We start from the raw sequence: 7,483 nt of genomic DNA, 5'->3' as shown, positions 1-7,483 counted from the left end.
CATCTATGCTGGGGTGAAGTAGCAGTATGACCAGCCTAGGCCATTAAGCGGCTACTCCGTATGGGATGGCTCAGGGTGGCTCACAGCTGAGGCTATGGAGCTGGCTGGACCAGTGCCCTTTTGCATTGAGAACTCCAAAGGACAAGCCCAGGCGGGCTGGACTCCAACAGGTCTGTGTCAGACCCATATTCTTGGACATTGTTGAGAGACGCAGAATGGTGTGTGGGCTGCAATTCCCACTGAGACCTTCTGGGTGGGTGGCCCACATGAGTGGTCTTACTTGTATGGACATTGGACTGGCCGTTACACATAGGGGTGGCCTGTTTACCTGTGCTTTGGCTGTATGCTGTTGGAGCTTGCACTGCTGCTGTGGCAGCGCTTGTGTTTTGCTTGCTTGTTGCTGTAGCCCCTACTGTTGTGGGTTATGGGTGCAGGACTCTGCCCTCCTCACCAAGGGACCTTTGTGGAAGACATCCTCATGTAGATTGTAAGGTGAGGAACCCAGAAGAAGTGGATTGTAGGGTAAGTGGAGGCAGTCTGGCATCCTTGCCCAGGTGTCTGGGTAACTAAGGAGAGTACTGTTCCCATAGCCTTGGAGAGGCCTGATAACCAGTGTTCTCACAGCCTTGAGACTGAGTCTGATGAACTGTTCCCATAACATGAAATGAACTCACATGTACAGAATTATATTATGTAATGTAATGTTCTGGCAGTTTTCCGGCTTTGTTCCCCTCTAGTACTTAAACCGGTAGGGACTCCCTGCTGGGGGTGATGATGATGAGAGACACGCAAGGGGCAGGTGCCACGATGGGTCCCATGCAGGGGAGCAGGGGCCATGACATGAAACATGCAGGGAGACACGCAGTTTGCAGTGTGTGTGGCTTGCCCACCCGTGAATAAAGGCATGCCAGACATCCCAATGGCTCCGTGACTATTTTTCCATCTGCACAAATATCATGAACCTGCCTGGCCTTGAAGGGTGGCAACACAGAAATTATAACCTGCTAAAGAATTTTAAGTCAAATTTCTGAAGGAGTGATTAAGAAGGACGGGCCTATGAAAATGTCTAATCAGGGTAACACTGCCCGTGCTGATTTTGCCATTAAGAACATGTGTGAGGCAAGTGCTTATCCTGTGGGCCTTTATGCAAGACAGGTTTGAAAAAAAGTCTTTGATTAACTAGTAACTCTAGCACAGGGTGTCAAAGTCATTTTCACAAGGAGCCACATCAGCCTTGCAATTGCCTTCAAAGGGCCGAATGTAATTTTAGGACTGTATAAATGTAACTACTCATTAACTGTTAAGGAATTGAAATTACATTCCGCCCTTTGAAGGCAGCCATGAGACTGATGTGGTCCCAGTGAAAATGAGTTTGACAGCCCTGCTCAACATGAATAGACAGGTTGCATAATACACATAGAGTTCCTGAAACTGTGGAGATACGGTTACCTATAATCTCCCATTATACACACAGGTGAATACAACCCAATGTTAATAAACATCACAGCCTTCAGAAATATATAGTAACCAGAAAATAAAACTAAGGCTCTCTTTAATAAAATCTGTCTGTTACATTACTGTATTTATAGGAGACCATTCTGCATGGTGTGGGCCCAGCTCCCACTCGGAAGGCCAGTGGAAAGGGAGGCCTGATGCACAGGACCCACATCCACGGATAGGTTCTCTTGTGGGAAATCAGGCCTGCATTGTACCTAGGCTGCTTTGAGACTTGCATTTGCTAAAACTCCCTCACCCTGAATTGAGGTAGCAAGTCCTTACTATAACTTCCTAAAGTCTGTGCTAAACCTTCCCAGTATGGAGTGTAACCGGTTCAACCACTTTTGCCCTAGGTCTGCAACATCCTTCTCTTTGAAGTAATCAGTGGCATCCTCTCCTTTGTTTTCTGTAAAAGGTAACCACCTAAAGCGAACCTGTGCATAGTAAATGAGGACCATCATGTAATGTGCCCAGAAAAGCAATAAAAGCTTGTCAAGGCAAGGGTCAGCATGCTCTCCTCTTGAGAGAGTGGCCATGCCATCCCTTTTCCTCCACAGGACTCGTAGTCCATGTGAATTTGTCTCATATCTCATCCATAATGCTGCGGACCCCATGAGTTGGGGTCCGTGTCAGCATTTACACTCTGCATGACTTCAAAAAGTAACTATAAGCACTATCAATATAAAAACATAAATAATCCTGGCTGGGTGGTTCAGTGAGTTAGAACATTCTCCCGATATGTCAAGATTGTGGATTCGATCCCTGGTCAGGGAACATATAAGAATCAAGCAGTACATGCATTAAATAAGTGGAACAATAAATCTCTCTCTCTCTCTGTGTCTCTCTCAACCAATAAAAATTAAAAAAAAACATAACTGCTGCATCAAATCAGAAATGTCAAAATATTTCTTCAATGCCAACAGTTTACAGGTAAGCATTTAAATACAACTGTGTTGTAATTAAGCTGCAAATAACATATGGGTTTTTACTAAAGTGTTAAAAATCACAAAATTGTTTTGACCCCCTAACACCCTTCCTGGATTGCTATGCCCATGAAATTTTATTTTTTACAAGTTTATATACTGTTCACCAAAAATCACAATCTAACTGGATAAAAACAGCTAGAAAAATAGAATATAGAAACATATTCTACTTTTGATTACATTAAATATCCATGTGATCACCTACTCTAATATCAAAATTAAGGACAAGAGACACTTAATTAGTATGCTTACTTCACTGAACACAAGACTAGATTGATGCATATCCAAAAACACTATTGCAATGCTTTTAAAGAACAGTATAAATGTCATAGTAACATTATCTTTAGATACTGCTGAACACAAGACTTCCCCTGAGGTGTGAACATTCAATATTGAACAGCTTCACACATGAGCCCATGAAACAGTTAATCACAACACTACAGCTACTGTAATCAAAGTGGCATTGTTTATAGACATTAACATTTTTAACAAGAACAAACTACTATAAAAACAAACATTTGCTTGACATTTTCACCCAATTACTTACATATTATAATGGCCAAAATGTTATAACCAATACTAAAGTTGCAAAAGCTATATCTTTTCAAGTCACATAGGTTTCCTTCAAATAAAACCGTTAAGCAACATCAAAAATACTAGTAGAGCTACTGGTTACTATTTATGCAAATTTTTGTAAGCAGATCTCTTCCTGTTTATTTTATCCATAAGTCCTTACAGCTTCGGTTAAATCACAGGAAGCAAACTACTGGACAACCATCAGGCTTCTGGCACAAAGACGATTCTGTCTCAGAAGGTGTCCCTCTTCCTTTGGCTTCTAACAGCGGCCAGGCTGGTGCTCCAAGTCAGCTCTCAGGCTGTCATGCTGTCTCACTCGCCCCCTGCCTCTTTCTCTATGATGGTCATCAAGATGCTCTCCACCTGGAGACAAGGGGACCAGCTCTCTTCTCGTAATCTAAAGGATCCCTCTCTTGATTGTACACTGCATGGGTCAGGGTCCAGAACCATAAGACTTGGATTCACTTCCACAATCAATCTTGCAAAGATCTAGTAGTAACTTTGCAATGATCATCATCAGATACTTTGGATTGTTTAAGCAAAGAAATTGCAGTTACCAGTGTCTCAGAGGCCCTCCCATAATCAACCACGTTGGCATCAGACACAGCTCTTGAAACAGCACTGCTTAAAATCTCCCTGTTCCTAGTCACAATTTTTTCAAACTCAGCTTCACTCAACAGCATTCTTGCTCTATCTATTCCCCTTCCAGGAGGCCCACAGTCACCCCTATGGTATGGTGAAGGTCGGCCACATGGATCTGTTGGTGGTGGACCCTGACTCTCTGATGTAAGCACTTCACCATGAGCTGATGGAAGAAGAAAACCCAGGTTCACATGTGGAGCTGGCAGTAGGGCACCTGGAGGTAGTCCAGGAAGATGCAGAGGAGGAGCAAGCATAAGGGGTGACCTGAGAGGACCAAGTGAGCGAGGAAGAAAGGGCCTGGGGGGGCAGGTGGTCCCTGTCACAGACAAAGTGGACCAGAGGAACGGCTGCAGCCTGAAACTGGAGGGCATGGACCAGGAGGGAGTGAACCCAATACAGGTTGTCCAAAAAGTTACCTGGGATAAAGAACTGGTGGTGGAGGGTGTTCTCAATTAGGAGACCCAGCTAAAGAAGGCAGCAGAGCCTGCCCAGGAGATGGAGGACCTGGGGGACCAGGTAGGCCTGCAGGACCTGAGGGTGGACATGATATAGCCTGTCTAGCCAGAAAGGGGACAGTGGCCCTCCTGGTCCTGCTGGCCCAGAAAATGTGTCACCACTGGGAACAGCCCCTGAATCAGCCCCGTCCTCCACCACCTCGTGGAAATGCTGCAGCTGAACTGCCCCATGCAGGAGCAGCTTGATCTTCCCCAGCTGTTTGTCCCGACTGTATAGTTTTCCTGGACTGCATTTCAAATTGACTCAGGAACTGTATACTCATCGGGTTGCAACAGCATCCTGATTATGAAATTTTCTTTTAGACAACAGATCCAAAAAGGACAAACCCCTTTACTGGCCATCTGCCCAATATACAAAAATATTTATCTCCAAAATATGATTTATTCCCAAAGAATGAACTGATTCAGCTGTCTTCATCTGTTGTCCACCATGTCAGATTTCCAATATATAATGCAGTTCTCTTTCCAGTATACATATAAGCAACATTTTGTGCTGCTCTTGTAGTGGTGCTGCCACCAGCAGTTGGTGGGAGGGAACCCATGTAATCCTGGCCCTCTGGGGCATTTCCGTTAGTGCACATGGAAGGATGACATCATCATACAAATGTGTCTGACTGTGGTCACCATGTTCCTGGTGGACCCCTGACCACATCCATGTATGTCTATGCAGTCCACACTGTCCGCCTTCTTCCCTCAGCCCTGGCTGCCACCGCTGCCTCCTGCCCCTTTGAGACTTTTAAGAAAGACTACAGTGAGGGCCAAGGCAGGCAGCCAGCACTGGCAGAGCCTCTGGTGGTGTGAGAGTTGGGTGGGGTAGGGCCTCAGGGAGTCCTCTGGGTGGGGAGAGTGGAGTTCACCAGGTTAAGGCAGATAGAGAACTGATTGTGTGGGAGGAGGGCTGAACACAGGGACAATGGCAGCTGTCCCTCCAGCTCTCCACTGAAGCCACACAACTCAGTTTCTCCCTGTATGTTGCCCCCCATGCCCCTGGCTGCTGTTCTGCTGGAGCCCAGGGTGAGGCCCTACCAGTGAGTCTGTGAGCCTGTCTTTTTAAGAGGACTCTTGGGATTCCAGCAGCCTTCTGTCTCTCCTGGACAAAATCCCCAGTGGTTTTCATAGGCAGGTATTGTGCAGGCTCTGCTTCCCAGCATCTGGGGCTCTGGGCTGGGGAGCCCAATGTGGGGCTGGAGCCCCTTTCTCCTTGAGGGGGGATCTCTGCAGCTGAGATATCCTTCTCAATTCTCCGCTACCACATGTGAATGTGCGGCAGCCCACTTCACATCTCCTCCCTCCCCTATCAGTCTCCATGTGGCTTCTTTTTTTTTTATATCCTTAGTTATAGCACTTCTGTTCAGCTGGTCTCCATATCATTCTCCAGACTGGTCATTCTGTCATTTAGTTGTATATTCTATGTGATCATGGGAAGAGGCGAGCACAGCTTTTACCTACTCTGCCATCTTGACCAGGACTCTACAAGTATTACCTCAAATAAACTCAAAATATTCTCTAAGGTTTGGACATTCCTTATATCGACATTTACCTGTCATAGTGCTGCAGGATTTCAAAGAAGCCCACCACAAACCACGCTGTGGACTTAAACCCTGTGTGAGGATAAGCAAAGGCCCATTGTGCCCCACTCTCCACTTCACTTTGAATGAACTTGGTTTGAGTTTCTCTTGAAATCATGGGTCTTATTGCTTTACATATCAGGCCATTACTATATTTGAGCTGTTCTTAGAAAATCCTCATGGTGAATAAGGATTGAGATAACTCAGAGAAAGAAAAAAAATAAGTTGGTGCTTTTAAATTTGGCTTTTTAATTGAATTGCTTACTGAAAGTCTGAACAAAATCTTTGCTGGTTAAACAAGAGACTAAACTCTCTTTCGTCCTGAGAGAGAAGGGGCACTGGCTCCACCAGCCTGAATAGTTAATGGGGTGATGATAGTTGCTCAGACCCCTGAATCCCAAGTGGCAGCGATGGGGGCCGGAAGGTGTCCATTGTGGTAATGCAGCTGATCTCAAAGGAGCTTGTGGGAGCCCCGGGGAGAAGGGCAGGGGGCCCTGGGACAGGTGTACCCAAGGGAGGAGCCCGAGCCTTGGGAAACAGTGGGGTTCCAACGGTGTCCCATTAGCTCTTGCAGGCCCTTGCTGGACTATTGTCAGGTGTTGAGGAATCTCCTGGGGTTGCCTGGGGCAAACTCCCTCTGGAGTGTGCAGCAGTGCCACAGGGATGTCCCCAGCACTGGCTCATCTGGAGACAGGCTCACAAAGCCTGACTTTCCCTAGAAGTTTATACAGACTCTACAGATCTCAAAATGAATATGGGAAATCCTGCCTCCCAGGCTAACAAGGCCAACCACAGTCAGCCTCCCATTACTGCTAAGGTGACTGGAATGGAGCTTCTTTGATCCTTCCAAGTTAATTTTGCATGCACCATGAGAAAAGGCCGACTATAGAATTAGGCAGAATAAATGGAAATGTATTTAATTGGTCTCTGGAGGCTTCAAAAATAGGTTTTAGATAAATAAATCAACTTAGGATGTCACTTAGGTGTCAGCCTGACTCTTAAAAGTATGTTCTTGTTAAAAATGGCTGTCCTGCCCTGGCTGGTGTGGCTCAGTAGATTGAGTGCTAACCTGCAAACCAAAGGGTCACTGGTTTGATGCCTAGTCAGGGTACATGCCTGGGTTGCAGGCCAGGTCCCCAATAGCAGGTGCACAAGAGGCAACCACACATTGATGTTTCTCTCCCTCTCTTTCTCCTTCCCTTCTTCTCTCTCTCTAAAAAAAATAAATAAAATCTTTTAAAAAATGGCTATCCTCACTATATAGGGGAACAGTCTCTTGGAACTTGACTTGCCAAGGATATATCTAAATTGTAAATGCTTCCAAAAAAAGTGGATCCAACTATTCTGTTTGTGACACATATACTGTAAATGTGAAATAATTTTCTACCCCCAGAAATGGTAGTAGAATTAAAATTAATTAAAGGCAAGCACTTGTAGGAATTGGGTATTCTAAATTCTGATAAATATAGAAACTAACTCAATTACTTTTCAATTCACATAAGTTAAAATTAATCCTTAATAAATAAAAGCTAGCTTAAGTTGTTGGTTTACAAATAACAGAAATTTATTTTGCCTGGGGTTTTACAAAAATAAGAGCATGTTAATAATGGACTTTTTATGTGGATGAAAAAGGTTTCTAGCGATTATATAAAATGTTCAAGCTAAATAGTGCTAATTGATTACTTCTTAGTTTTCATCATAC

At 44.8% G+C, this 7,483-nt stretch overlaps 1 pseudogene; it reads right to left on the bottom strand.

Annotated features, from left to right (window-relative positions):
• Nucleotides 1–2,035: 2,035 nt before the first annotated feature.
• On the bottom strand, nt 2,036–6,829 carry LOC118502071 (annotated as a pseudogene).
• Between the last annotated feature and the right edge of the window lie 654 nt (nt 6,830–7,483).

The sequence above is a fragment of the Phyllostomus discolor genome, chromosome 8 (assembly GCF_004126475.2).
Source record: "Phyllostomus discolor isolate MPI-MPIP mPhyDis1 chromosome 8, mPhyDis1.pri.v3, whole genome shotgun sequence".
Classification (NCBI taxonomy): Eukaryota; Metazoa; Chordata; class Mammalia; order Chiroptera; family Phyllostomidae; genus Phyllostomus; species Phyllostomus discolor.
The sequence above is the reverse complement of the archived record's forward strand: the minus strand, read 5'-3'. Positions and strand labels throughout refer to the sequence as shown.